At 50.9% G+C, this 21,123-nt stretch overlaps 69 non-coding genes across 69 annotated transcripts; all 69 read left to right on the forward strand.

Moving 5' to 3' along the window:
• The first annotated feature begins 147 nt into the window (after positions 1-147).
• On the forward strand, positions 148-265 carry LOC139836319 (5S ribosomal RNA). Its single transcript, XR_011753017.1, has one exon. It is a non-coding gene; the product is annotated as a 5S ribosomal RNA (ribosomal RNA).
• A 189-nt stretch (positions 266-454) lies between these two features.
• LOC139837343 (5S ribosomal RNA) lies at positions 455-573 on the forward strand. The gene has a single exon (XR_011753835.1). It is a non-coding gene; the product is annotated as a 5S ribosomal RNA (ribosomal RNA).
• A 188-nt stretch (positions 574-761) lies between these two features.
• On the forward strand, positions 762-878 carry LOC139836573 (5S ribosomal RNA). The gene has a single exon (XR_011753277.1). It is a non-coding gene; the product is annotated as a 5S ribosomal RNA (ribosomal RNA).
• A 187-nt stretch (positions 879-1,065) lies between these two features.
• On the forward strand, positions 1,066-1,182 carry LOC139836574 (5S ribosomal RNA). Its single transcript, XR_011753278.1, has one exon. It is a non-coding gene; the product is annotated as a 5S ribosomal RNA (ribosomal RNA).
• A 189-nt stretch (positions 1,183-1,371) lies between these two features.
• Positions 1,372-1,489, forward strand: LOC139836484 (5S ribosomal RNA). Its single transcript, XR_011753188.1, has one exon. It is a non-coding gene; the product is annotated as a 5S ribosomal RNA (ribosomal RNA).
• Positions 1,490-1,677: 188 nt separating this feature from the next.
• On the forward strand, positions 1,678-1,795 carry LOC139836507 (5S ribosomal RNA). The gene has a single exon (XR_011753211.1). It is a non-coding gene; the product is annotated as a 5S ribosomal RNA (ribosomal RNA).
• Positions 1,796-1,982: 187 nt separating this feature from the next.
• LOC139836356 (5S ribosomal RNA) lies at positions 1,983-2,100 on the forward strand. Its single transcript, XR_011753054.1, has one exon. It is a non-coding gene; the product is annotated as a 5S ribosomal RNA (ribosomal RNA).
• Positions 2,101-2,290: 190 nt separating this feature from the next.
• On the forward strand, positions 2,291-2,407 carry LOC139836575 (5S ribosomal RNA). Its single transcript, XR_011753279.1, has one exon. It is a non-coding gene; the product is annotated as a 5S ribosomal RNA (ribosomal RNA).
• Positions 2,408-2,595: 188 nt separating this feature from the next.
• LOC139836320 (5S ribosomal RNA) lies at positions 2,596-2,713 on the forward strand. The gene has a single exon (XR_011753018.1). It is a non-coding gene; the product is annotated as a 5S ribosomal RNA (ribosomal RNA).
• Positions 2,714-2,901: 188 nt separating this feature from the next.
• On the forward strand, positions 2,902-3,019 carry LOC139836508 (5S ribosomal RNA). Its single transcript, XR_011753212.1, has one exon. It is a non-coding gene; the product is annotated as a 5S ribosomal RNA (ribosomal RNA).
• Positions 3,020-3,209: 190 nt separating this feature from the next.
• LOC139836837 (5S ribosomal RNA) lies at positions 3,210-3,325 on the forward strand. The gene has a single exon (XR_011753553.1). It is a non-coding gene; the product is annotated as a 5S ribosomal RNA (ribosomal RNA).
• A 188-nt stretch (positions 3,326-3,513) lies between these two features.
• LOC139836386 (5S ribosomal RNA) lies at positions 3,514-3,632 on the forward strand. Its single transcript, XR_011753084.1, has one exon. It is a non-coding gene; the product is annotated as a 5S ribosomal RNA (ribosomal RNA).
• Positions 3,633-3,820: 188 nt separating this feature from the next.
• LOC139836576 (5S ribosomal RNA) lies at positions 3,821-3,937 on the forward strand. The gene has a single exon (XR_011753280.1). It is a non-coding gene; the product is annotated as a 5S ribosomal RNA (ribosomal RNA).
• A 190-nt stretch (positions 3,938-4,127) lies between these two features.
• LOC139836509 (5S ribosomal RNA) lies at positions 4,128-4,245 on the forward strand. Its single transcript, XR_011753213.1, has one exon. It is a non-coding gene; the product is annotated as a 5S ribosomal RNA (ribosomal RNA).
• Positions 4,246-4,434: 189 nt separating this feature from the next.
• LOC139836611 (5S ribosomal RNA) lies at positions 4,435-4,551 on the forward strand. The gene has a single exon (XR_011753316.1). It is a non-coding gene; the product is annotated as a 5S ribosomal RNA (ribosomal RNA).
• Positions 4,552-4,739: 188 nt separating this feature from the next.
• LOC139836321 (5S ribosomal RNA) lies at positions 4,740-4,857 on the forward strand. Its single transcript, XR_011753019.1, has one exon. It is a non-coding gene; the product is annotated as a 5S ribosomal RNA (ribosomal RNA).
• A 189-nt stretch (positions 4,858-5,046) lies between these two features.
• Positions 5,047-5,165, forward strand: LOC139836638 (5S ribosomal RNA). The gene has a single exon (XR_011753343.1). It is a non-coding gene; the product is annotated as a 5S ribosomal RNA (ribosomal RNA).
• A 188-nt stretch (positions 5,166-5,353) lies between these two features.
• LOC139836322 (5S ribosomal RNA) lies at positions 5,354-5,471 on the forward strand. Its single transcript, XR_011753020.1, has one exon. It is a non-coding gene; the product is annotated as a 5S ribosomal RNA (ribosomal RNA).
• Positions 5,472-5,660: 189 nt separating this feature from the next.
• Positions 5,661-5,777, forward strand: LOC139836577 (5S ribosomal RNA). The gene has a single exon (XR_011753281.1). It is a non-coding gene; the product is annotated as a 5S ribosomal RNA (ribosomal RNA).
• A 189-nt stretch (positions 5,778-5,966) lies between these two features.
• On the forward strand, positions 5,967-6,084 carry LOC139836357 (5S ribosomal RNA). Its single transcript, XR_011753055.1, has one exon. It is a non-coding gene; the product is annotated as a 5S ribosomal RNA (ribosomal RNA).
• Positions 6,085-6,273: 189 nt separating this feature from the next.
• LOC139836612 (5S ribosomal RNA) lies at positions 6,274-6,390 on the forward strand. Its single transcript, XR_011753317.1, has one exon. It is a non-coding gene; the product is annotated as a 5S ribosomal RNA (ribosomal RNA).
• Positions 6,391-6,579: 189 nt separating this feature from the next.
• On the forward strand, positions 6,580-6,696 carry LOC139836578 (5S ribosomal RNA). Its single transcript, XR_011753282.1, has one exon. It is a non-coding gene; the product is annotated as a 5S ribosomal RNA (ribosomal RNA).
• A 190-nt stretch (positions 6,697-6,886) lies between these two features.
• Positions 6,887-7,004, forward strand: LOC139836358 (5S ribosomal RNA). Its single transcript, XR_011753056.1, has one exon. It is a non-coding gene; the product is annotated as a 5S ribosomal RNA (ribosomal RNA).
• Positions 7,005-7,193: 189 nt separating this feature from the next.
• Positions 7,194-7,311, forward strand: LOC139836510 (5S ribosomal RNA). Its single transcript, XR_011753214.1, has one exon. It is a non-coding gene; the product is annotated as a 5S ribosomal RNA (ribosomal RNA).
• A 189-nt stretch (positions 7,312-7,500) lies between these two features.
• On the forward strand, positions 7,501-7,615 carry LOC139836811 (5S ribosomal RNA). The gene has a single exon (XR_011753527.1). It is a non-coding gene; the product is annotated as a 5S ribosomal RNA (ribosomal RNA).
• Positions 7,616-7,803: 188 nt separating this feature from the next.
• On the forward strand, positions 7,804-7,920 carry LOC139836613 (5S ribosomal RNA). The gene has a single exon (XR_011753318.1). It is a non-coding gene; the product is annotated as a 5S ribosomal RNA (ribosomal RNA).
• Positions 7,921-8,108: 188 nt separating this feature from the next.
• LOC139836579 (5S ribosomal RNA) lies at positions 8,109-8,225 on the forward strand. Its single transcript, XR_011753283.1, has one exon. It is a non-coding gene; the product is annotated as a 5S ribosomal RNA (ribosomal RNA).
• Positions 8,226-8,414: 189 nt separating this feature from the next.
• LOC139836323 (5S ribosomal RNA) lies at positions 8,415-8,532 on the forward strand. Its single transcript, XR_011753021.1, has one exon. It is a non-coding gene; the product is annotated as a 5S ribosomal RNA (ribosomal RNA).
• Positions 8,533-8,721: 189 nt separating this feature from the next.
• On the forward strand, positions 8,722-8,839 carry LOC139836511 (5S ribosomal RNA). The gene has a single exon (XR_011753215.1). It is a non-coding gene; the product is annotated as a 5S ribosomal RNA (ribosomal RNA).
• A 189-nt stretch (positions 8,840-9,028) lies between these two features.
• Positions 9,029-9,147, forward strand: LOC139836437 (5S ribosomal RNA). Its single transcript, XR_011753139.1, has one exon. It is a non-coding gene; the product is annotated as a 5S ribosomal RNA (ribosomal RNA).
• Positions 9,148-9,336: 189 nt separating this feature from the next.
• On the forward strand, positions 9,337-9,454 carry LOC139836541 (5S ribosomal RNA). The gene has a single exon (XR_011753246.1). It is a non-coding gene; the product is annotated as a 5S ribosomal RNA (ribosomal RNA).
• Positions 9,455-9,644: 190 nt separating this feature from the next.
• On the forward strand, positions 9,645-9,762 carry LOC139836359 (5S ribosomal RNA). Its single transcript, XR_011753057.1, has one exon. It is a non-coding gene; the product is annotated as a 5S ribosomal RNA (ribosomal RNA).
• Positions 9,763-9,951: 189 nt separating this feature from the next.
• On the forward strand, positions 9,952-10,067 carry LOC139836805 (5S ribosomal RNA). Its single transcript, XR_011753521.1, has one exon. It is a non-coding gene; the product is annotated as a 5S ribosomal RNA (ribosomal RNA).
• A 190-nt stretch (positions 10,068-10,257) lies between these two features.
• LOC139836360 (5S ribosomal RNA) lies at positions 10,258-10,375 on the forward strand. Its single transcript, XR_011753058.1, has one exon. It is a non-coding gene; the product is annotated as a 5S ribosomal RNA (ribosomal RNA).
• A 189-nt stretch (positions 10,376-10,564) lies between these two features.
• Positions 10,565-10,683, forward strand: LOC139836534 (5S ribosomal RNA). The gene has a single exon (XR_011753239.1). It is a non-coding gene; the product is annotated as a 5S ribosomal RNA (ribosomal RNA).
• Positions 10,684-10,872: 189 nt separating this feature from the next.
• On the forward strand, positions 10,873-10,991 carry LOC139836910 (5S ribosomal RNA). Its single transcript, XR_011753632.1, has one exon. It is a non-coding gene; the product is annotated as a 5S ribosomal RNA (ribosomal RNA).
• Positions 10,992-11,179: 188 nt separating this feature from the next.
• Positions 11,180-11,297, forward strand: LOC139836361 (5S ribosomal RNA). The gene has a single exon (XR_011753059.1). It is a non-coding gene; the product is annotated as a 5S ribosomal RNA (ribosomal RNA).
• Positions 11,298-11,485: 188 nt separating this feature from the next.
• Positions 11,486-11,601, forward strand: LOC139836718 (5S ribosomal RNA). The gene has a single exon (XR_011753430.1). It is a non-coding gene; the product is annotated as a 5S ribosomal RNA (ribosomal RNA).
• Positions 11,602-11,791: 190 nt separating this feature from the next.
• Positions 11,792-11,907, forward strand: LOC139836763 (5S ribosomal RNA). Its single transcript, XR_011753475.1, has one exon. It is a non-coding gene; the product is annotated as a 5S ribosomal RNA (ribosomal RNA).
• Positions 11,908-12,097: 190 nt separating this feature from the next.
• Positions 12,098-12,214, forward strand: LOC139836580 (5S ribosomal RNA). The gene has a single exon (XR_011753284.1). It is a non-coding gene; the product is annotated as a 5S ribosomal RNA (ribosomal RNA).
• A 190-nt stretch (positions 12,215-12,404) lies between these two features.
• Positions 12,405-12,522, forward strand: LOC139836807 (5S ribosomal RNA). The gene has a single exon (XR_011753523.1). It is a non-coding gene; the product is annotated as a 5S ribosomal RNA (ribosomal RNA).
• Positions 12,523-12,711: 189 nt separating this feature from the next.
• On the forward strand, positions 12,712-12,829 carry LOC139836362 (5S ribosomal RNA). Its single transcript, XR_011753060.1, has one exon. It is a non-coding gene; the product is annotated as a 5S ribosomal RNA (ribosomal RNA).
• Positions 12,830-13,018: 189 nt separating this feature from the next.
• On the forward strand, positions 13,019-13,136 carry LOC139836485 (5S ribosomal RNA). The gene has a single exon (XR_011753189.1). It is a non-coding gene; the product is annotated as a 5S ribosomal RNA (ribosomal RNA).
• A 190-nt stretch (positions 13,137-13,326) lies between these two features.
• LOC139836681 (5S ribosomal RNA) lies at positions 13,327-13,445 on the forward strand. The gene has a single exon (XR_011753392.1). It is a non-coding gene; the product is annotated as a 5S ribosomal RNA (ribosomal RNA).
• A 188-nt stretch (positions 13,446-13,633) lies between these two features.
• LOC139836678 (5S ribosomal RNA) lies at positions 13,634-13,749 on the forward strand. Its single transcript, XR_011753389.1, has one exon. It is a non-coding gene; the product is annotated as a 5S ribosomal RNA (ribosomal RNA).
• A 190-nt stretch (positions 13,750-13,939) lies between these two features.
• LOC139836614 (5S ribosomal RNA) lies at positions 13,940-14,056 on the forward strand. Its single transcript, XR_011753319.1, has one exon. It is a non-coding gene; the product is annotated as a 5S ribosomal RNA (ribosomal RNA).
• Positions 14,057-14,243: 187 nt separating this feature from the next.
• LOC139836530 (5S ribosomal RNA) lies at positions 14,244-14,361 on the forward strand. Its single transcript, XR_011753235.1, has one exon. It is a non-coding gene; the product is annotated as a 5S ribosomal RNA (ribosomal RNA).
• Positions 14,362-14,550: 189 nt separating this feature from the next.
• Positions 14,551-14,668, forward strand: LOC139836324 (5S ribosomal RNA). The gene has a single exon (XR_011753022.1). It is a non-coding gene; the product is annotated as a 5S ribosomal RNA (ribosomal RNA).
• A 188-nt stretch (positions 14,669-14,856) lies between these two features.
• LOC139836615 (5S ribosomal RNA) lies at positions 14,857-14,973 on the forward strand. Its single transcript, XR_011753320.1, has one exon. It is a non-coding gene; the product is annotated as a 5S ribosomal RNA (ribosomal RNA).
• A 189-nt stretch (positions 14,974-15,162) lies between these two features.
• On the forward strand, positions 15,163-15,277 carry LOC139836813 (5S ribosomal RNA). The gene has a single exon (XR_011753529.1). It is a non-coding gene; the product is annotated as a 5S ribosomal RNA (ribosomal RNA).
• Positions 15,278-15,467: 190 nt separating this feature from the next.
• LOC139836363 (5S ribosomal RNA) lies at positions 15,468-15,585 on the forward strand. Its single transcript, XR_011753061.1, has one exon. It is a non-coding gene; the product is annotated as a 5S ribosomal RNA (ribosomal RNA).
• Positions 15,586-15,775: 190 nt separating this feature from the next.
• LOC139836581 (5S ribosomal RNA) lies at positions 15,776-15,892 on the forward strand. Its single transcript, XR_011753285.1, has one exon. It is a non-coding gene; the product is annotated as a 5S ribosomal RNA (ribosomal RNA).
• A 189-nt stretch (positions 15,893-16,081) lies between these two features.
• LOC139836745 (5S ribosomal RNA) lies at positions 16,082-16,200 on the forward strand. Its single transcript, XR_011753457.1, has one exon. It is a non-coding gene; the product is annotated as a 5S ribosomal RNA (ribosomal RNA).
• A 189-nt stretch (positions 16,201-16,389) lies between these two features.
• Positions 16,390-16,506, forward strand: LOC139836582 (5S ribosomal RNA). Its single transcript, XR_011753286.1, has one exon. It is a non-coding gene; the product is annotated as a 5S ribosomal RNA (ribosomal RNA).
• A 190-nt stretch (positions 16,507-16,696) lies between these two features.
• Positions 16,697-16,814, forward strand: LOC139836364 (5S ribosomal RNA). Its single transcript, XR_011753062.1, has one exon. It is a non-coding gene; the product is annotated as a 5S ribosomal RNA (ribosomal RNA).
• Positions 16,815-17,003: 189 nt separating this feature from the next.
• Positions 17,004-17,120, forward strand: LOC139836673 (5S ribosomal RNA). The gene has a single exon (XR_011753383.1). It is a non-coding gene; the product is annotated as a 5S ribosomal RNA (ribosomal RNA).
• A 188-nt stretch (positions 17,121-17,308) lies between these two features.
• LOC139836402 (5S ribosomal RNA) lies at positions 17,309-17,426 on the forward strand. The gene has a single exon (XR_011753102.1). It is a non-coding gene; the product is annotated as a 5S ribosomal RNA (ribosomal RNA).
• A 189-nt stretch (positions 17,427-17,615) lies between these two features.
• Positions 17,616-17,732, forward strand: LOC139836583 (5S ribosomal RNA). Its single transcript, XR_011753287.1, has one exon. It is a non-coding gene; the product is annotated as a 5S ribosomal RNA (ribosomal RNA).
• Positions 17,733-17,921: 189 nt separating this feature from the next.
• LOC139836616 (5S ribosomal RNA) lies at positions 17,922-18,038 on the forward strand. Its single transcript, XR_011753321.1, has one exon. It is a non-coding gene; the product is annotated as a 5S ribosomal RNA (ribosomal RNA).
• A 188-nt stretch (positions 18,039-18,226) lies between these two features.
• On the forward strand, positions 18,227-18,344 carry LOC139836365 (5S ribosomal RNA). The gene has a single exon (XR_011753063.1). It is a non-coding gene; the product is annotated as a 5S ribosomal RNA (ribosomal RNA).
• Positions 18,345-18,532: 188 nt separating this feature from the next.
• LOC139836486 (5S ribosomal RNA) lies at positions 18,533-18,650 on the forward strand. The gene has a single exon (XR_011753190.1). It is a non-coding gene; the product is annotated as a 5S ribosomal RNA (ribosomal RNA).
• Positions 18,651-18,838: 188 nt separating this feature from the next.
• LOC139836617 (5S ribosomal RNA) lies at positions 18,839-18,955 on the forward strand. The gene has a single exon (XR_011753322.1). It is a non-coding gene; the product is annotated as a 5S ribosomal RNA (ribosomal RNA).
• A 188-nt stretch (positions 18,956-19,143) lies between these two features.
• LOC139836487 (5S ribosomal RNA) lies at positions 19,144-19,261 on the forward strand. Its single transcript, XR_011753191.1, has one exon. It is a non-coding gene; the product is annotated as a 5S ribosomal RNA (ribosomal RNA).
• A 189-nt stretch (positions 19,262-19,450) lies between these two features.
• Positions 19,451-19,568, forward strand: LOC139836366 (5S ribosomal RNA). Its single transcript, XR_011753064.1, has one exon. It is a non-coding gene; the product is annotated as a 5S ribosomal RNA (ribosomal RNA).
• Positions 19,569-19,756: 188 nt separating this feature from the next.
• On the forward strand, positions 19,757-19,873 carry LOC139836584 (5S ribosomal RNA). The gene has a single exon (XR_011753288.1). It is a non-coding gene; the product is annotated as a 5S ribosomal RNA (ribosomal RNA).
• Positions 19,874-20,061: 188 nt separating this feature from the next.
• LOC139836674 (5S ribosomal RNA) lies at positions 20,062-20,178 on the forward strand. The gene has a single exon (XR_011753384.1). It is a non-coding gene; the product is annotated as a 5S ribosomal RNA (ribosomal RNA).
• Positions 20,179-20,367: 189 nt separating this feature from the next.
• Positions 20,368-20,485, forward strand: LOC139836325 (5S ribosomal RNA). The gene has a single exon (XR_011753023.1). It is a non-coding gene; the product is annotated as a 5S ribosomal RNA (ribosomal RNA).
• A 189-nt stretch (positions 20,486-20,674) lies between these two features.
• On the forward strand, positions 20,675-20,792 carry LOC139836659 (5S ribosomal RNA). The gene has a single exon (XR_011753366.1). It is a non-coding gene; the product is annotated as a 5S ribosomal RNA (ribosomal RNA).
• A 188-nt stretch (positions 20,793-20,980) lies between these two features.
• On the forward strand, positions 20,981-21,098 carry LOC139836488 (5S ribosomal RNA). Its single transcript, XR_011753192.1, has one exon. It is a non-coding gene; the product is annotated as a 5S ribosomal RNA (ribosomal RNA).
• The last annotated feature ends 25 nt before the right edge of the window (positions 21,099-21,123 follow it).

Raw genomic sequence — 21,123 nt, forward strand, 5'->3', positions numbered from 1 at the left:
ACGATATTTTTTTGCGGGCACTCGTGCTCGGCTATTGGTGATGGGAAACGGTGGTGCGGATGAAAAAGAGGATGGACATGGTACAAAATAGAAGCGGACAAAGAGCGGGAGGAGCAAGCATAAGGGAAAATGAGTGCATAACATGTCGGATGCGATCATACCAGCACTAAAGCACCGGATCCCATCGAACTCCGAAGTTAAGCGTGCTTGGGCGAGAGTAGTACTAGGATGGGTGACCTCCTGGGAAGTCCTCGTGTTGCATCCCTCCTTTTTTGCGTCACGCGGCGACATTCATGGTGAAGTTAGGACGATATTTTTTTGCGGGCACTCGTGCTCGGCTATTGGTGATGGGAAACGGTGGTGCGGATGAAAAAGAGGATGGACATGGTACAAAATAGAAGCGGACAAAGAGCGGGAGGAGCAAGCATAAGGGAAAATGAGTGCATAACATGTCGGATGCGATCATACCCGCACTAAAGCACCGGATCCCATCAGAACTCCGAAGTTAAGCGTGCTTGGGCGAGAGTAGTACTAGGATGGGTGACCTCCTGGGAAGTCCTCGTGTTGCATCCCTCCTTTTTTGCGTCACGCGGCGACATTCATGGTGAAGTTAGGACGATATTTTTTGCGGGCACTCGTGCTCGGCTATTGGTGATGGGAAACGGTGGTGCGGATGAAAAAGAGGATGGACATGGTACAAAATAGAAGCGGACAAAGAGCGGGAGGAGCAAGCATAAGGGAAAATGAGTGCATAACATGTCGGATGCGATCATACCAGCACTAAAGCACCGGATCCCATCGAACTCCGAAGTTAAGCGTGCTTGGGCGAGAGTAGTACTAGGATGGGTGACCTCTGGGAAGTCCTCGTGTTGCATCCCTCCTTTTTTGCGTCACGCGGCGACATTCATGGTGAAGTTAGGACGATATTTTTTGCGGGCACTCGTGCTCGGCTATTGGTGATGGGAAACGGTGGTGCGGATGAAAAAGAGGATGGACATGTTACAAATTCGTGCCGTCATAGAGCGGGAGGAGCAAGCATAAGGGAAAATGAGTGCATAACATGTCGGATGCGATCATACCAGCACTAAAGCACCGGATCCCATCGAACTCCGAAGTTAAGCGTGCTTGGGCGAGAGTAGTACTAGGATGGGTGACCTCTGGGAAGTCCTCGTGTTGCATCCCTCCTTTTTTGCGTCACGCGGCGACATTCATGGTGAAGTTAGGACGATATTTTTTGCGGGCACTCGTGCTCGGCTATTGGTGATGGGAAACGGTGGTGCGGATGAAAAAGAGGATGGACATGGTACAAAATAGAAGCGAGACAAAGAGCGGGAGGAGCAAGCATAAGGGAAAATGAGTGCATAACATGTCGGATGCGATCATACCAGCACTAAAGCACCGGATCCCATCGAACTCCGAAGTTAAGCGTGCTTGGGCGAGAGTAGTACTAGGATGGGTGACCTCACAGGAAGTCCTCGTGTTGCATCCCTCCTTTTTTGCGTCACGCGGCGACATTCATGGTGAAGTTAGGACGTTATTTTTTGCGGGCACTCGTGCTCGGCTATTGGTGATGGGAAACGGTGGTGCGGATGAAAAAGAGGATGGACATGGTACAAAATAGAAGCGGACAAAGAGCGGGAGGAGCAAGCATAAGGGAAAATGAGTGCATAACATGTCGGATGCGATCATACCGGCACTAAAGCACCGGATCCCATCGAACTCCGAAGTTAAGCGTGCTTGGGCGAGAGTAGTACTAGGATGGGTGACCTCACAGGAAGTCCTCGTGTTGCATCCCTCCTTTTTTGCGTCACGCGGCGACATTCATGGTGAAGTTAGGACGATATTTTTGCGGGCACTCGTGCTCGGCTATTGGTGATGGGAAACGGTGGTGCGGATGAAAAAGAGGATGGACATGGTACAAAATAGAAGCGGACAAAGAGCGGGAGGAGCAAGCATAAGGGAAAATGAGTGCATAACATGTCGGATGCGATCATACCGGCACTAAAGCACCGGATCCCATCGAACTCCGAAGTTAAGCGTGCTTGGGCGAGAGTAGTACTAGGATGGGTGACCTCCTGGGAAGTCCTCGTGTTGCATCCCTCCTTTTTTGCGTCACGCGGCGACATTCATGGTGAAGTTAGGACGATATTTTTTTGCGGGCACTCGTGCTCGGCTATTGGTGATGGGAAACGGTGGTGCGGATGAAAAAGAGGATGGACATGGTACAAAATAGAAGCGAGACAAAGAGCGGGAGGAGCAAGCATAAGGGAAAATGAGTGCATAACATGTCGGATGCGATCATACCAGCACTAAAGCACCGGATCCCATCGAACTCCGAAGTTAAGCGTGCTTGGGCGAGAGTAGTACTAGGATGGGTGACCTCTGGGAAGTCCTCGTGTTGCATCCCTCCTTTTTTGCGTCACGCGGCGACATTCATGGTGAAGTTAGGACGATATTTTTTGCGGGCACTCGTGCTCGGCTATTGGTGATGGGAAACGGTGGTGCGGATGAAAAAGAGGATGGACATGGTACAAAATAGAAGCGGACAAAGAGCGGGAGGAGCAAGCATAAGGGAAAATGAGTGCATAACATGTCGGATGCGATCATACCAGCACTAAAGCACCGGATCCCATCGAACTCCGAAGTTAAGCGTGCTTGGGCGAGAGTAGTACTAGGATGGGTGACCTCCTGGGAAGTCCTCGTGTTGCATCCCTCCTTTTTTGCGTCACGCGGCGACATTCATGGTGAAGTTAGGACGATATTTTTTGCGGGCACTCGTGCTCGGCTATTGGTGATGGGAAACGGTGGTGCGGATGAAAAAGAGGATGGACATGGTACAAAATAGAAGCGGACAAAGAGCGGGAGGAGCAAGCATAAGGGAAAATGAGTGCATAACATGTCGGATGCGATCATACCGGCACTAAAGCACCGGATCCCATCGAACTCCGAAGTTAAGCGTGCTTGGGCGAGAGTAGTACTAGGATGGGTGACCTCACAGGAAGTCCTCGTGTTGCATCCCTCCTTTTTTGCGTCACGCGGCGACATTCATGGTGAAGTTAGGACGATATGAGTTTGCGGGAACTCGTGAGCGCCTCTTGGTGTTGGGAAACCGTGGTGCGGATGATCAAAGAGGATGGACAGGGTACAAAATAGAAGCGGACAAAGAGCGGGAGGAGCAAGCATAAGGGAAAATGAGTGCATAACATGTCGGATGCGATCATACCAGCACTAAAGCACCGGATCCCATCGAACTCCGAAGTTAAGCGTGCTTGGCGAGAGTAGTACTAGGATGGGTGACCTCTGGGAAGTCCTCGTGTTGCATCCCTCCTTTTTTGCGTCACGCGGCGACATTCATGGTGAAGTTAGGACGATATTTTTTGCGGGCACTCGTGCTCGGCTATTGGTGATGGGAAACGGTGGTGCGGATGAAAAAGAGGATGGACATGGTACAAAATAGAGCGAGACAAAGAGCGGGAGGAGCAAGCATAAGGAAAAATGAGTGCATAACATGTCAGATGCGATCATACCAGCACTAAAGCACCGGATCCCATCCGAACTCCGAAGTTAAGCTTGCTTGGGCGAGAGTAGTACTAGGATGGGTGACCTCCTGGGAAGTCCTCGTGTTGCATCCCTCCTTTTTTGCGTCACGCGGCGACATTCATGGTGAAGTTAGGACGATATTTTTTGCGGGAACTCGTGCTCGGCTATTGGTGATGGGAAACGGTGGTGCGGATGAAAAAGAGGATGGACATGGTACAAAATAGAAGCGGACAAAGAGCGGGAGGAGCAAGCATAAGGGAAAATGAGTGCATAACATGTCGGATGCGATCATACCAGCACTAAAGCACCGGATCCCATCGAACTCCGAAGTTAAGCGTGCTTGGGCGAGAGTAGTACTAGGATGGGTGACCTCTGGGAAGTCCTCGTGTTGCATCCCTCCTTTTTTGCGTCACGCGGCGACATTCATGGTGAAGTTAGGACGATATTTTTTTGCGGGCACTCGTGCTCGGCTATTGGTGATGGGAAACGGTGGTGCGGATGAAAAAGAGGATGGACATGGTACAAAATAGAAGCGAGACAAAGAGCGGGAGGAGCAAGCATAAGGGAAAATGAGTGCATAACATGTCGGATGCGATCATACCGGCACTAAAGCACCGGATCCCATCGAACTCCGAAGTTAAGCGTGCTTGGGCGAGAGTAGTACTAGGATGGGTGACCTCACAGGAAGTCCTCGTGTTGCATCCCTCCTTTTTTGCGTCACGCGGCGACATTCATGGTGAAGTTAGGACGATATTTTTTTGCGGGCACTCGTGCTCGGCTATTGGTGATGGGAAACGGTGGTGCGGATGAAAAAGAGGATGGACATGGTACAAAATAGAAGCGGACAAAGAGCGGGAGGAGCAAGCATAAGGGAAAATGAGTGCATAACATGTCGGATGCGATCATACCGGCACTAAAGCACCGGATCCCATCGAACTCCGAAGTTAAGCGTGCTTGGGCGAGAGTAGTACTAGGATGGGTGACCTCTGGGAAGTCCTCGTGTTGCATCCCTCCTTTTTTGCGTCACGCGGCGACATTCATGGTGAAGTTAGGACGATATTTTTTGCGGGCACTCGTGCTCGGCTATTGGTGATGGGAAACGGTGGTGCGGATGAAAAAGAGGATGGACATGGTACAAAATAGAAGCGGACAAAGAGCGGGAGGAGCAAGCATAAGGGAAAATGAGTGCATAACATGTCGGATGCGATCATACCAGCACTAAAGCACCGGATCCCATCGAACTCCGAAGTTAAGCGTGCTTGGGCGAGAGTAGTACTAGGATGGGTGACCTCCTGGGAAGTCCTCGTGTTGCATCCCTCCTTTTTTGCGTCACGCGGCGACATTCATGGTGAAGTTAGGACGATATTTTTTTCGGGCACTCGTGCTCGGCTATTGGTGATGGGAAACGGTGGTGCGGATGAAAAAGAGGATGGACATGGTACAAAATAGAAGCGAGACAAAGAGCGGGAGGAGCAAGCATAAGGGAAAATGAGTGCATAACATGTCGGATGCGATCATACCAGCACTAGAGCACCGGATCCCATCAACACTCCGTAGTTAAGCGTGCTTGGGCGAGAGTAGTACTAGGATGGGTGACCTCCTGGGAAGTCCTCGTGTTGCATCCCTCCTTTTTTGCGTCACGCGGCGACATTCATGGTGAAGTTAGGACGATATTTTTTTGGGGGCACTCGTGCTCGGCTATTGGTGATGGGAAACGGTGGTGCGGATGAATAAGAGGATGGACATGGTACAAAATAGAGCAGACAAAGAGCGGGAGGAGCAAGCATAAGGGAAAATGAGTGCATAACATGTCGGATGCGATCATACCAGCACTAAAGCACCGGATCCCATCGAACTCCGAAGTTAAGCGTGCTTGGGCGAGAGTAGTACTAGGATGGGTGACCTCCTGGGAAGTCCTCGTGTTGCATCCCTCCTTTTTTGCGTCACGCGGCGACATTCATGGTGAAGTTAGGACGATATTTTTTGCGGGCACTCGTGCTCGGCTATTGGTGATGGGAAACGGTGGTGCGGATGAAAAAGAGGATGGACATGGTACAAAATAGAAGCGAGACAAAGAGCGGGAGGAGCCAGCATAAGGGAAAATGAGTGCATAACATGTCGGATGCGATCATACCAGCACTAAAGCACCGGATCCCATCGAACTCCGAAGTTAAGCGTGCTTGGGCGAGAGTAGTACTAGGATGGGTGACCTCTGGGAAGTCCTCGTGTTGCATCCCTCCTTTTTTGCGTCACGCGGCGACATTCATGGTGAAGTTAGGACGATATTTTTTGCGGGCACTCGTGCTCGGCTATTGGTGATGGGAAACGGTGGTGCGGATGAAAAAGAGGATGGACATGGTACAAAATAGAAGCGAGACAAAGAGCGGGAGGAGCAAGCATAAGGGAAAATGAGTGCATAACATGTCGGATGCGATCATACCGGCACTAAAGCACCGGATCCCATCGAACTCCGAAGTTAAGCGTGCTTGGGCGAGAGTAGTACTAGGATGGGTGACCTCCTGGGAAGTCCTCGTGTTGCATCCCTCCTTTTTTGCGTCACGCGGCGACATTCATGGTGAAGTTAGGACGATATTTTTTTGCGGGCACTCGTGCTCGGCTATTGGTGATGGGAAACGGTGGTGCGGATGAAAAAGAGGATGGACATGGTACAAAATAGAAGCGGACAAAGAGCGGGAGGAGCCAGCATAAGGGAAAATGAGTGCATAACATGTCGGATGCGATCATACCGGCACTAAAGCACCGGATCCCATCGAACTCCGAAGTTAAGCGTGCTTGGGCGAGAGTAGTACTAGGATGGGTGACCTCTGGGAAGTCCTCGTGTTGCATCCCTCCTTTTTTGCGTCACGCGGCGACATTCATGGTGAAGTTAGGACGATATTTTTTTGCGGGCACTCGTGCTCGGCTATTGGTGATGGGAAACGGTGGTGCGGATGAAAAAGAGGATGGACATGGTACAAAATAGAAGCGGACAAAGAGCGGGAGGAGCAAGCATAAGGGAAAATGAGTGCATAACATGTCGGATGCGATCATACCAGCACTAAAGCACCGGATCCCATCGAACTCCGAAGTTAAGCGTGCTTGGGCGAGAGTAGTACTAGGATGGGTGACCTCTGGGAAGTCCTCGTGTTGCATCCCTCCTTTTTTGCGTCACGCGGCGACATTCATGGTGAAGTTAGGACGATATTTTTTTGCGGGCACTCGTGCTCGGCTATTGGTGATGGGAAACGGTGGTGCGGATGAAAAAGAGGATGGACATGGTACAAAATAGAAGCGAGACAAAGAGCGGGAGGAGCAAGCATAAGGGAAAATGAGTGCATAACATGTCGGATGCGATCATACCGGCACTAAAGCACCGGATCCCATCGAACTCCGAAGTTAAGCGTGCTTGGGCGAGAGTAGTACTAGGATGGGTGACCTCCTGGGAAGTCCTCGTGTTGCATCCCTCCTTTTTTGCGTCACGCGGCGACATTCATGGTGAAGTTAGGACGATATTTTTTTGCGGGCACTCGTGCTCAGCTATTGGTGATGGGAAACGGTGGTGCGGATGAAAAAGAGGATGGACATGGTACAAAATAGAAGCGGACAAAGAGCGGGAGGAGCAAGCATAAGGGAAAATGAGTCCATAACATGTCGGATGCGATCATACCGGCACTAAAGCACCGGATCCCATCGAACTCCGAAGTTAAGCGTGCTTGGGCGAGAGTAGTACTAGGATGGGTGACCTCACAGGAAGTCCTCGTGTTGCATCCCTCCTTTTTTGCGTCACGCGGCGACATTCATGGTGAAGTTAGGACGATATTTTTTTGCGGGCACTCGTGCTCGGCTATTGGTGATGGGAAACGGTGGTGCGGATGAAAAAGAGGATGGACATGGTACAAAATAGAAGCGGACAAAGAGCGGGAGGAGCAAGCATAAGGGAAAATGAGTGCATAACATGTCGGATGCGATCATACCGGCACTAAAGCACCGGATCCCATCGAACTCCGAAGTTAAGCGTGCTTGGGCGAGTAGTACTAGGATGGGTGACCTCTGGGAAGTCCTCGTGTTGCATCCCTCCTTTTTTGCGTCACGCGGCGACATTCATGGTGAAGTTAGGACGATATTTTTGCGGGCACTCGTGCTCGGCTATTGGTGATGGGAAACGGTGGTGCGGATGAATAAGAGGATGGACATGGTACAAAATAGAAGCGAGACAAAGAGCGGGAGGAGCAAGCATAAGGGAAAATGAGTGCATAACATGTCGGATGCGATCATACCGGCACTAAAGCACCGGATCCCATCGAACTCCGAAGTTAAGCGTGCTTGGGCGAGAGTAGTACTAGGATGGGTGACCTCTGGGAAGTCCTCGTGTTGCATCCCTCCTTTTTTGCGTCACGCGGCGACATTCATGGTGAAGTTAGGACGATATTTTTTGCGGGCACTCGTGCTCGGCTATTGGTGATGGGAAACGGTGGTGCGGATGAAAAAGAGGATGGACATGGTACAAAATAGAAGCGGACAAAGAGCGGGAGGAGCAAGCATAAGGGAAAATGAGTGCATAACATGTCGGATGCGATCATACCAGCACTAAAGCACCGGATCCCATCGAACTCCGAAGTTAAGCGTGCTTGGGCGAGAGTAGTACTAGGATGGGTGACCTCTGGGAAGTCCTCGTGTTGCATCCCTCCTTTTTTGCGTCACGCGGCGACATTCATGGTGAAGTTAGGACGATATTTTTTGCGGGCACTCGTGCTCGGCTATTGGTGATGGGAAACGGTGGTGCGGATGAAAAAGAGGATGGACATGGTACAAAATAGAAGCGAGACAAAGAGCGGGAGGAGCAAGCATAAGGGAAAATGAGTGCATAACATGTCGGATGCGATCATACCAGCACTAAAGCACCGGATCCCATCGAACTCCGAAGTTAAGCGTGCTTGGGCGAGAGTAGTACTAGGATGGGTGACCTCCTGGGAAGTCCTCGTGTTGCATCCCTCCTTTTTTGCGTCACGCGGCGACATTCATGGTGAAGTTAGGACGATATTTTTTTGCGGGCACTCGTGCTCGGCTATTGGTGATGGGAAACGGTGGTGCGGATGAAAAAGAGGATGGACATGGTACAAAATAGAAGCGGACAAAGAGCGGGAGGAGCAAGCATAAGGGAAAATGAGTGCATAACATGTCGGATGCGATCATACCGGCACTAAAGCACCGGATCCCATCGAACTCCGAAGTTAAGCGTGCTTGGGCGAGAGTAGTACTAGGATGGGTGACCTCACAGGAAGTCCTCGTGTTGCATCCCTCCTTTTTTGCGTCACGCGGCGACATTCATGGTGAAGTTAGGACGATATTTTTTTGCGGGCACTCGTGCTCGGCTATTGGTGATGGGAAACGGTGGTGCGGATGAAAAAGAGGATGGACATGGTACAAAATAGAAGCGGACAAAGAGCGGGAGGAGCAAGCATAAGGGAAAATGAGGGCATAACATGTCGGATGCGATCTTCCCAGGACTAAAGCACCGGATCCCATCCGAACTCCGAAGTTAAGCGTGCTTGGGCGAGAGTAGTACTAGGATGGGTGACCTCCTGGGAAGTCCTCGTGTTGCATCCCTCCTTTTTTGCGTCACGCGGCGACATTCATGGTGAAGTTAGGACGATATTTTTTGTGGGCACTCGTGCTCGGCTATAGGTGATGGGAAACGGTGGTGCGGATGAAAAAGAGGATGGACATGGTACAAAATAGAAGCGAGACAAAGAGCGGGAGGAGCAAGCATAAGGGAAAATGAGTGCATAACATGTCGGATGCGATCATACCAGCACTAAAGCACCGGATCCCATCGGAACTCCGAAGTTAAGCGTGCTTGGGCGAGAGTAGTACTAGGATGGGTGACCTCTGGGAAGTCCTAGTGTTGCATCCCTCCTTTTTTGCGTCACGCGGCGACATTCATGGTGAAGTAAGTGCGTTTTATTTTTGCGGGCACTCGTGCTCGGCTATTGGTGATGGGAAACGGTGGTGCGGATGAAAAAGAGGATGGACATGGTACAAAATAGAAGCGAGACAAAGAGCGGGAGGAGCAAGCATAAGGGAAAATGAGTGCATAACATGTCGGATGCGATCATACCGGCACTAAAGCACCGGATCCCATCGAACTCCGAAGTTAAGCGTGCTTGGGCGAGAGTAGTACTAGGATGGGTGACCTCCTGGGAAGTCCTCGTGTTGCATCCCTCCTTTTTTGCGTCACGCGGCGACATTCATGGTGAAGTTAGGACGATATTTTTTTGCGGGCACTCGTGCTCGGCTATTGGTGATGGGAAACGGTGGTGCGGATGAAAAAGAGGATGGACATGGTACAAAATAGAGCGAGACAAAGAGCGGGAGGAGCAAGCATAAGGGAAAATGAGTGCATAACATGTCGGATGCGATCATACCGGCACTAAAGCACGGATCCCATCGAACTCCGAAGTTAAGCGTGCTTGGGCGAGAGTAGTACTAGGATGGGTGACCTCTGGGAAGTCCTCGTGTTGCATCCCTCCTTTTTTGCGTCACGCGGCGACATTCATGGTGAGGTGAGGACGTGAAATTTTTGCGGGCACTCGTGCTCGGCTATTGGTGATGGGAAACGGTGGTGCGGATGAAAAAGAGGATGGACATGGTACAAAATAGAAGCGAGACAAAGAGCGGGAGGAGCAAGCATAAGGGAAAATGAGTGCATAACATGTCGGATGCGATCATACCGGCACTAAAGCACCGGATCCCATCGAACTCCGAAGTTAAGCGTGCTTGGGCGAGAGTAGTACTAGGATGGGTGACCTCCTGGGAAGTCCTCGTGTTGCATCCCTCCTTTTTTGCGTCACGCGGCGACATTCATGGTGAAGTTAGGACGATATTTTTTGCGGGCACTCGTGCTCGGCTATTGGTGATGGGAAACGGTGGTGCGGATGAAAAAGAGGATGGACATGGTACAAAATAGAAGCGAGACAAAGAGCGGGAGGAGCAAGCATAAGGGAAAATGAGTGCATAACATGTCGGATGCGATCATACCAGCACTAAAGCACCGGATCCCATCAGAACTCCGAAGGTTAGCGTGCGCGGGCGAGAGTAGTACTAGGATGGGTGACCTCCTGGGAAGTCCTCGTGTTGCATCCCTCCTTTTTTGCGTCACGCGGCGACATTCATGGTGAAGTTAGGACGATATTTTTTGCGGGCACTCGTGCTCGGCTATTGGTGATGGGAAACGGTGGTGCGGATGAAAAAGAGGATGGACATGGTACAAAATAGAAGCGAGACAAAGAGCGGGAGGAGCAAGCATAAGGGAAAATGAGTGCATAACATGTCGGATGCGATCATACCAGCACTAAAGCACCGGATCCCATCAGAACTCCGAAGTTAAGCGTGCTTGGGCGAGAGTAGTACTAGGATGGGTGACCTCCTGGGAAGTCCTCGTGTTGCATCCCTCCTTTTTTGCGTCACGCGGCGACATTCATGGTGAAGTTAGGACGATATTTTTTGCGGGCACTCGTGCTCGGCTATTGGTGATGGGAAACGGTGGTGCGGATGAAAAAGAGGATGGACATGGTACAAAATAGAAGCGGACAAAGAGCGGGAGGAGCAAGCATAAGGGAAAATGAGTGCATAACATGTCGGATGCGATCATACCGGCACTAAAGCACCGGATCCCATCGAACTCCGAAGTTAAGCGTGCTTGGGCGAGAGTAGTACTAGGATGGGTGACCTCCTGGGAAGTCCTCGTGTTGCATCCCTCCTTTTTTGCGTCACGCGGCGACATTCATGGTGAAGTTAGGACGATATTTTTTTGCGGGCACTCGTGCTCGGCTATTGGTGATGGGAAACGGTGGTGCGGATGAAAAAGAGGATGGACATGGTACAAAATAGAGCTGACAAAGAGCGGGAGGAGCAAGCATAAGGGAAAATGAGTGCATAACATGTCGGGTGCGATCATACCGGCACTAAAGCACCGGATCCCATCGAACTCCGAAGTTAAGCGTGCTTGGGCGAGTAGTACTAGGATGGGTGACCTCCTGGGAAGTCCTCGTGTTGCATCCCTCCTTTTTTGCGTCACGCGGCGACATTCATGGTGAAGTTAGGACGATATTTTTTTGCGGGCACTCGTGCTCGGCTATTGGTGATGGGAAACGGTGGTGCGGATGAAAAAGAGGATGGACATGGTACAAAATAGAAGCGAGACAAAGAGCGGGAGGAGCAAGCATAAGGGAAAATGAGTGCATAACATGTCGGATGCGATCATACCGGCACTAAAGCACCGGATCCCATCGAACTCCGAAGTTAAGCGTGCTTGGGCGAGTAGTACTAGGATGGGTGACCTCACAGGAAGTCCTCGTGTTGCATCCCTCCTTTTTTGCGTCACGCGGCGACATTCATGGTGAAGTTAGGACGATATTTTTTTGCGGGCACTCGTGCTCGGCTATTGGTGATGGGAAACGGTGGTGCGGATGAAAAAGAGGATGGACATGGTACAAAATAGAAGCGAGACAAAGAGCGGGAGGAGCAAGCATAAGGGAAAATGAGTGCATAACATGTCGGATGCGATCATACCAGCACTAAAGCACCGGATCCCATCGAACTCCGAAGTTAAGCGTGCTTGGGCGAGAGTAGTACTAGGATGGGTGACCTCTGGGAAGTCCTCGTGTTGCATCCCTCCTTTTTTGCGTCACGCGGCGACATTCATGGTGAAGTTAGGACGATAATATGATGCGGGCACTCGTGCTCGGCTATTGGTGATGGGAAACGGTGGTGCGGATGAAAAAGAGGATGGACATTGTACAAAATAGAAGCGAGACAAAGAGCGGGAGGAGCAAGCATAAGGGAAAATGAGTGCATAACATGTCGGATGCGATCATACCAGCACTAAAGCACCGGATCCCATCGAACTCCGAAGTTAAGCGTGCTTGGGCGAGAGTAGTACTAGGCTGTGTGACCTCTGTGGAAGTCCTCGTGTTGCATCCCTCCTTTTTTGCGTCACGCGGCGACATTCATGGTGAAGTTAGGACGATATTTTTTTGCGGGCACTCGTGCTCGGCTATTGGTGATGGGAAACGGTGGTGCGGATGAAAAAGAGGATGGACATGGTACAAAATAGAAGCGGACAAAGAGCGGGAGGAGCAAGCATAAGGGAAAATGAGTGCATAACATGTCGGATGCGATCATACCGGCACTAAAGCACCGGATCCCATCGAACTCCGAAGTTAAGCGTGCTTGGGCGAGAGTAGTACTAGGATGGGTGACCTCCTGGGAAGTCCTCGTGTTGCATCCCTCCTTTTTTGCGTCACGCGGCGACATTCATGGTGAAGTTAGGACGATATTTTTTGCGGGCACTCGTGCTCGGCTATTGGTGATGGGAAACGGTGGTGCGGATGAAAAAGAGGATGGACATTGTACAAAATAGAAGCGAGACAAAGAGCGGGAGGAGCAAGCATAAGGGAAAATGAGTGCATAACATGTCGGATGCGATCATACCAGCACTAAAGCACCGGATCCCATCGAACTCCGAAGTTAAGCGTGCTTGGGCGAGAGTAGTACTAGGATGGGTGACCTCACAGGAAGTCCTCGTGTTGCATCCCTCCTTTTTTGCGTCACGCGGCGACATTCATGGTGAAGTTAGGACGATATTTTTTTGCGGGCACTCGTGCTCGGCTATTGGTGATGGGAAACGGTGGTGCGGATGAAAAAGAGGATGGACATGGTACAAAATAGAAGCGAGACAAAGAGCGGGAGGAGCAAGCATAAGGGAAAATGAGTGCATAACATGTCGGATGCGATCATACCGGCACTAAAGCACCGGATCCCATCGAACTCCGAAGTTAAGCGTGCTTGGGCGAGAGTAGTACTAGGATGGGTGACCTCACTGGGAAGTCCTCGTGTTGCATCCCTCCTTTTTTGCGTCACGCGGCGACATTCATGGTGAAGTTCGGACGATATTTTTTGCGGGCACTCGTGCTCGGCTATTGGTGATGGGAAACGGTGGTGCGGATGAAAAAGAGGATGGACATGGTACAAAATAGAGCGAGACAAAGAGCGGGAGGAGCAAGCATAAGGGAAAATGAGTGCATAACATGTCGGATGCGATCATACCGGCACTAAAGCACCGGATCCCATCGAACTCCGAAGTTAAGCGTGCTTGGGCGAGTAGTACTAGGATGGGTGACCTCCTGGGAAGTCCTCGTGTTGCATCCCTCCTTTTTTGCGTCACGCGGCGACATTCATGGTGAAGTTAGGACGATATTTTTTTGCGGGCACTCGTGCTCGGCTATTGGTGATGGGAAACGGTGGTGCGGATGAAAAAGAGGATGGACATGGTACAAAATAGAAGCGAGACAAAGAGCGGGAGGAGCAAGCATAAGGGAAAATGAGTGCATAACATGTCGGATGCGATCATACCGGCACTAAAGCACCGGATCCCATCGAACTCCGAAGTTAAGCGTGCTTGGGCGAGAGTAGTACTAGGATGGGTGACCTCTGGGAAGTCCTCGTGTTGCATCCCTCCTTTTTGCGTCACGCGGCGACATTCATGGTGAAGTTAGGACGATATTTTTTGCGGGCACTCGTGCTCGGCTATTGGTGATGGGAAACGGTGGTGCGGATGAAAAGAGGATGGACATGGTACAAAATAGAAGCGAGACAAAGAGCGGGAGGAGCAAGCATAAGGGAAAATGAGTGCATAACATGTCGGATGCGATCATACCGGCACTAAAGCACCGGATCCCATCGAACTCCGAAGTTCAGCGTGCTTGGGCGAGAGTAGTACTAGGATGGGTGACCTCCTGGGAAGTCCTCGTGTTGCATCCCTCCTTTTTTGCGTCACGCGGCGACATTCATGGTGAAGTTAGGACGATATTTTTTGCGGGCACTCGTGCTCGGCTATTGGTGATGGGAAACGGTGGTGCGGATGAAAAAGAGGATGGACATGGTACAAAATAGAAGCGAGACAAAGAGCGGGAGGAGCAAGCATAAGGGAAAATGAGTGCATAACATGTCGGATGCGATCATACCAGCACTAAAGCACCGGATCCCATCGAACTCCGAAGTTAAGCGTGCTTGGGCGAGAGTAGTACTAGGATGGGTGACCTCCTGGGAAGTCCTCGTGTTGCATCCCTCCTTTTTTGCGTCACGCGGCGACATTCATGGTGAAGTTAGGACGATATTTTTGCGGGCACTCGTGCTCGGCTATTGGTGATGGGAAACGGTGGTGCGGATGAAAAAGAGGATGGACATGGTACAAAATAGAAGCGAGACAAAGAGCGGGAGGAGCAAGCATAAGGGAAAATGAGTGCATAACATGTCGGATGCGATCATACCGGCACTAAAGCACCGGATCCCATCGAACTCCGAAGTTAAGCGTGCTTGGGCGAGAGTAGTACTAGGATGGGTGACCTCTGGGAAGTCCTCGTGTTGCATCCCTCCTTTTTTGCGTCACGCGGCGACATTCATGGTGAAGTTAGGACGATATTTTTTTGCGGGCACTCGTGCTCGGCTATTGGTGATGGGAAACGGTGGTGCGGATGAAAAAGAGGATGGACATGGTACAAAATAGAAGCGGACAAAGAGCGGGAGGAGCAAGCATAAGGGAAAATGAGTGCATAACATGTCGGATGCGATCATACCGGCACTAAAGCACCGGATCCCATCGAACTCCGAAGTTAAGCGTGCTTGGGCGAGTAGTACTAGGATGGGTGACCTCTGGGAAGTCCTCGTGTTGCATCCCTCCTTTCTTGCGTCACGCGGCGACATTCATGGTGAAGTTAGGACGATAATTTTTTGCGGGCACTCGTGCTCGGCTATTGGTGATGGGAAACGGTGGTGCGGATGAAAAAGAGGATGGACATGGTACAAAATAGAAGCGAGACAAAGAGCGGGAGGAGCAAGCATAAGGGAAAATGAGTGCATAACATGTCGGATGCGATCATACCGGCACTAAAGCACCGGATCCCATCGAACTCCGAAGTTAAGCGTGCTTGGGCGAGAGTAGTACTAGGATGGGTGACCTCCTGGGAAGTCCTCGTGTTGCATCCCTCCTTTTTTGCGTCACGCGGCGACATTCATGGTGAAGTTAGGACGATATTTTTTTGCGGGCACTCGTGCTCGGCTATTGGTGATGGGAAACGGTGGTGCGGATGAAAAAGAGGATGGACATGGTACAAAATAGAAGCGAGACAAAGAGCGGGAGGAGCAAGCATAAGGGAAAATGAGTGCATAACATGTCGGATGCGATCATACCAGCACTAAAGCACCGGATCCCATCGAACTCCGAAGTTAAGCGTGCTTGGGCGAGAGTAGTACTAGGATGGGTGACCTCTGGGAAGTCCTCGTGTTGCATCCCTCCTTTTTTGCGTCACGCGGCGACATTCATGGTGAAGTTAGGACGATAATTTTTTGCGGGCACTCGTGCTCGGCTATTGGTGATGGGAAACGGTGGTGCGGATGAAAAAGAGGATGGACATGGTACAAAATAGAAGCGGACAAAGAGCGGGAGGAGCAAGCATAAGGGAAAATGAGTGCATAACATGTCGGATGCGATCATACCGGCACTAAAGCACCGGATCCCATGCGAACTCCGAAGTTACTCGTGCTTGGGAGCGAGTAGTACTAGGATGGGTGACCTCCTGGGAAGTCCTCGTGTTGCATCCCTCCTTTTTTGCGTCACGCGGCGACATTCATGGTGAAGTTAGGACGATATTTTTTGCGGGCACTCGTGCTCGGCGATTGGTGATGGGAAACGGTGGTGCGGATGAAAAAGAGGATGGACATGGTACAAAATAGAAGCGAGACAAAGAGCGGGAGGAGCAAGCATAAGGGAAAATGAGTGCATAACATGTCGGATGCGATCATACCAGCACTAAAGCACCGGATCCCATCGAACTCCGAAGTTAAGCGTGCTTGGGCGAGAGTAGTACTAGGATGGGTGACCTCTGGGAAGTCCTCGTGTTGCATCCCTCCTTTTTTGCGTCACGCGGCGACATTCATGGTGAAGTTAGGACGATATTTTTTTGCGGGCACTCGTGCTCGGCTATTGGTGATGGGAAACGGTGGTGCGGATGAAAAAGAGGATGGACATGGTACAAAATAGAAGCGAGACAAAGAGCGGGAGGAGCAAGCATAAGGGAAAATGAGTGCATAACATGTCGGATGCGATCATACCGGCACTAAAGCACCGGATCCCATCGAACTCCGAAGTTAAGCGTGCTTGGGCGAGAGTAGTACTAGGATGGGTGACCTCCTGGGAAGTCCTCGTGTTGCATCCCTCCTTTTTTGCGTCACGCGGCGACATTCATGGTGAAGTTAGGACGATATTTTTTGCGGGCACTCGTGCTCGGCTATTGGTGATGGGAAACGGTGGTGCGGATGAAAAAGAGGATGGACATGGTACAAAATAGAAGCGAGACAAAGAGCGGGAGGAGCAAGCATAAGGGAAAATGAGTGCATAACATGTCGGATGCGATCATACCGGCACTAAAGCACGGATCCCATCGAACTCCGAAGTTAAGCGTGCTTGGGCGAGAGTAGTACTAGGATGGGTGACCTCCTGGGAAGTCCTCGTGTTGCATCCCTCCTTTTTTGCGTCACGCGGCGACATTCATGGTGAAGTTAGGACGATATTTTTTGCGGGCACTCGTGCTCGGCTATTGGTGATGGGAAACGGTGGTGCGGATGAAAAAGAGGATGGACATGGTACAAAATAGAAGCGGACAAAGAGCGGGAGGAGCAAGCATAAGGGAAAATGAGTGCATAACATGTCGGATGCGATCATACCGGCACTAAAGCACCGGATCCCATCGATCTCCGAAGTTAAGCGTGCTTGGGCGAGAGTAGTACTAGGATGGGTGACCTCCTGGGAAGTCCTCGTGTTGCATCCCTCCTTTTTTGCGTCACGCGGCGACATTCATGGTGAAGTTAGGACGATATTTTTTGCGGGCACTCGTGCTCGGCTATTGGTGATGGGAAACGGTGGTGCGGATGAAAAAGAGGATGGACATGGTACAAAATAGAAGCGAGACAAAGAGCGGGAGGAGCAAGCATAAGGGAAAATGAGTGCATAACATGTCGGATGCGATCATACCAGCACTAAAGCACCGGATCCCATCGAACTCCGAAGTTAAGCGTGCTTGGGCGAGAGTAGTACTAGGATGGGTGACCTCTGGGAAGTCCTCGTGTTGCATCCCTCCTTTTTTGCGTCACGCGGCGACATTCATGGTGAAGTTAGGACGATATTTTTTTGCGGGCACTCGTGCTCGGCTATTGGTGATGGGAAACGGTGGTGCGGATGAAAAAGAGGATGGACATGGTACAAAATAGAAGCGGACAAAGAGCGGGAGGAGCAAGCATAAGGGAAAATGAGTGCATAACATGTCGGATGCGATCATACCGGCACTAAAGCACCGGATCCCATCGAACTCCGAAGTTAAGCGTGCTTGGGCGAGAGTAGTACTAGGATGGGTGACCTCTGGGAAGTCCTCGTGTTGCATCCCTCCTTTTTTGCGTCACGCGGCGACATTCATGGTGAAGTTAGGACGATATTTTTTGCGGGCACTCGTGCTCGGCTATTGGTGATGGGAAACGGTGGTGCGGATGAAAAAGAGGATGGACATGGTACAAAATAGAAGCGGACAAAGAGCGGGAGGAGCAAGCATAAGGGAAAATGAGTGCATAACATGTCGGATGCGATCATACCGGCACTAAAGCACCGGATCCCATCGAACTCCGAAGTTAAGCGTGCTTGGGCGAGAGTAGTACTAGGATGGGTGACCTCCTGGGAAGTCCTCGTGTTGCATCCCTCCTTTTTTGCGTCACGCGGCGACATTCATGGTGAAGTTAGGACGATATTTTTGCGGGCACTCGTGCTCGGCTATTGGTGATGGGAAACGGTGGTGCGGATGAAAAAGAGGATGGACATGGTACAAAATAGAAGCGAGACAAAGAGCGGGAGGAGCAAGCATAAGGGAAAATGAGTGCATAACATGTCGGATGCGATCATACCAGCACTAAAGCACCGGATCCCATCGAACTCCGAAGTTAAGCGTGCTTGGGCGAGAGTAGTACTAGGATGGGTGACCTCACAGGAAGTCCTCGTGTTGCATCCCTCCTTTTTTGCGTCACGCGGCGACATTCATGGTTAAGTTAGGACGATATTTTTTGCGGGCACTCGTGCTCGGCTATTGGTGATGGGAAACGGTGGTGCGGATGAAAAAGAGGATGGACATGGTACAAAATAGAAGCGGACAAAGAGCGGGAGGAGCAAGCATAAGGGAAAATGAGTGCATAACATGTCGGATGCGATCATACCGGCACTAAAGCACCGGATCCCATCGAACTCCGAAGTTAAGCGTGCTTGGGCGAGAGTAGTACTAGGATGGGTGACCTCTGGGAAGTCCTCGTGTTGCATCCCTCCTTTTTTGCGTCACGCGGCGACATTCATGGTGAAGTTAGGACGATATTTTTTGCGGGCACTCGTGCTCGGCTATTGGTGATGGGAAACGGTGGTGCGGATGAAAAAGAGGATGGACATGGTACAAAATAGAAGCGGACAAAGAGCGGGAGGAGCAAGCATAAGGGAAAATGAGTGCATAACATGTCGGATGCGATCATACCAGCACTAAAGCACCGGATCCCATCGAACTCCGAAGTTAAGCGTGCTTGGGCGAGAGTAGTACTAGGATGGGTGACCTCACAGGAAGTCCTCGTGTTGCATCCCTCCTTTTTTGCGTCACGCGGCGACATTCATGGTGAAGTTAGGACGATATTTTTTTGCGGGCACTCGTGCTCGGCTATTGGTGATGGGAAACGGTGGTGCGGATGAAAAAGAGGATGGACATGGTACAAAATAGAAGCGGACAAAGAGCGGGAGGAGCAAGCATAAGGGAAAATGAGTGCATAACATGTCGGATGCGATCATACCGGCACTAAAGCACCGGATCCCATCGAACTCCGAAGTTAAGCGTGCTTGGGCGAGAGTAGTACTAGGATGGGTGACCTCCTGGGAAGTCCTCGTGTTGCATCCCTCCTTTTTTGCGTCACGCGGCGACATTCATGGTGAAGTTAGGACGATATTTTTTGCGGGCACTCGTGCTCGGCTATTGGTGATGGGAAACGGTGGTGCGGATGAAAAAGAGGATGGACATGGTACAAAATAGAAGCGGACAAAGAGCGGGAGGAGCAAGCATAAGGGAAAATGAGTGCATAACATGTCGGATGCGATCATACCAGCACTAAAGCACCGGATCCCATCGAACTCCGAAGTTAAGCGTGCTTGGGCGAGAGTAGTACTAGGATGGGTGACCTCTGGGAAGTCCTCGTGTTGCATCCCTCCTTTTTTGCGTCACGCGGCGACATTCATGGTGAAGTTAGGACGATATTTTTTGCGGGCACTCGTGCTCGGCTATTGGTGATGGGAAACGGTGGTGCGGATGAAAAAGAGGATGGACATGGTACAAAATAGAAGCGGACAAAGAGCGGGAGGAGCAAGCATAAGGGAAAATGAGTGCATAACATGTCGGATGCGATCATACCGGCACTAAAGCACGGATCCCATCGAACTCCGAAGTTAAGCGTGCTTGGGCGAGAGTAGTACTAGGATGGGTGACCTCCTGGGAAGTCCTCGTGTTGCATCCCTCCTTTTTTGCGTCACGCGGCGACATTCATGGTGAAGTTAGGACGATATTTTTTGCGGGCACTCGTGCTCGGCTATTGGTGATGGGAAACGGTGGTGCGGATGAAAAAGAGGATGGACATGGTACAAAATAGAAGCGAGACAAAGAGCGGGAGGAGCAAGCATAAGGGAAAATGAGTGCATAACATGTCGGATGCGATCATACCAGCACTAAAGCACCGGATCCCATCGAACTCCGAAGTTAAGCGTGCTTGGGCGAGAGTAGTACTAGGATGGGTGACCTCCTGGGAAGTCCTCGTGTTGCATCCCTCCTTTTTTGCGTCACGCGGCGACATTCATGGTGAAGTTAGGACGATATTTTTTGCGGGCACTCGTGCTCGGCTATTGGTGATGGGAAACGGTGGTGCGGATGAAAAAGAGGATGGACATGGTACAAAATAGAAGCGAGACAAAGAGCGGGAGGAGCAAGCATAAGGGAAAATGAGTGCATAACATGTCGGATGCGATCATACCGGCACTAAAGCACGGATCCCATCAGAACTACGAAGTTAAGCGTGCTTGGGCGAGAGTAGTACTAGGATGGGTGACCTCCTGGGAAGTCCTCGTGTTGCATCCCTCCTTTTTTGCGTCACGCGGCGACATTCATGGTGAAGTTAGGACGATATTTTTTGCGGGCACTCGTGCTCGGCTATTGGTGATGGGAAACGGTGGTGCGGATGAAAAAGAGGATGGACATGGTACAAAATAGAAGCGGACAAAGAGCGGGAGGAGCAAGCATAAGGGAAAATGAGTGCATAACATGTCGGATGCGATCATACCAGCACTAAAGCACCGGATCCCATCGAACTCCGAAGTTAAGCGTGCTTGGGCGAGAGTAGTACTAGGATGGGTGACCTCACAGGAAGTCCTCGTGTTGCATCCCTCCTTTTTTGCGTCACGCGGCGACA

Source organism: Lolium perenne, chromosome 2 (assembly GCF_019359855.2).
Source record: "Lolium perenne isolate Kyuss_39 chromosome 2, Kyuss_2.0, whole genome shotgun sequence".
Classification (NCBI taxonomy): Eukaryota; Viridiplantae; Streptophyta; class Magnoliopsida; order Poales; family Poaceae; genus Lolium; species Lolium perenne.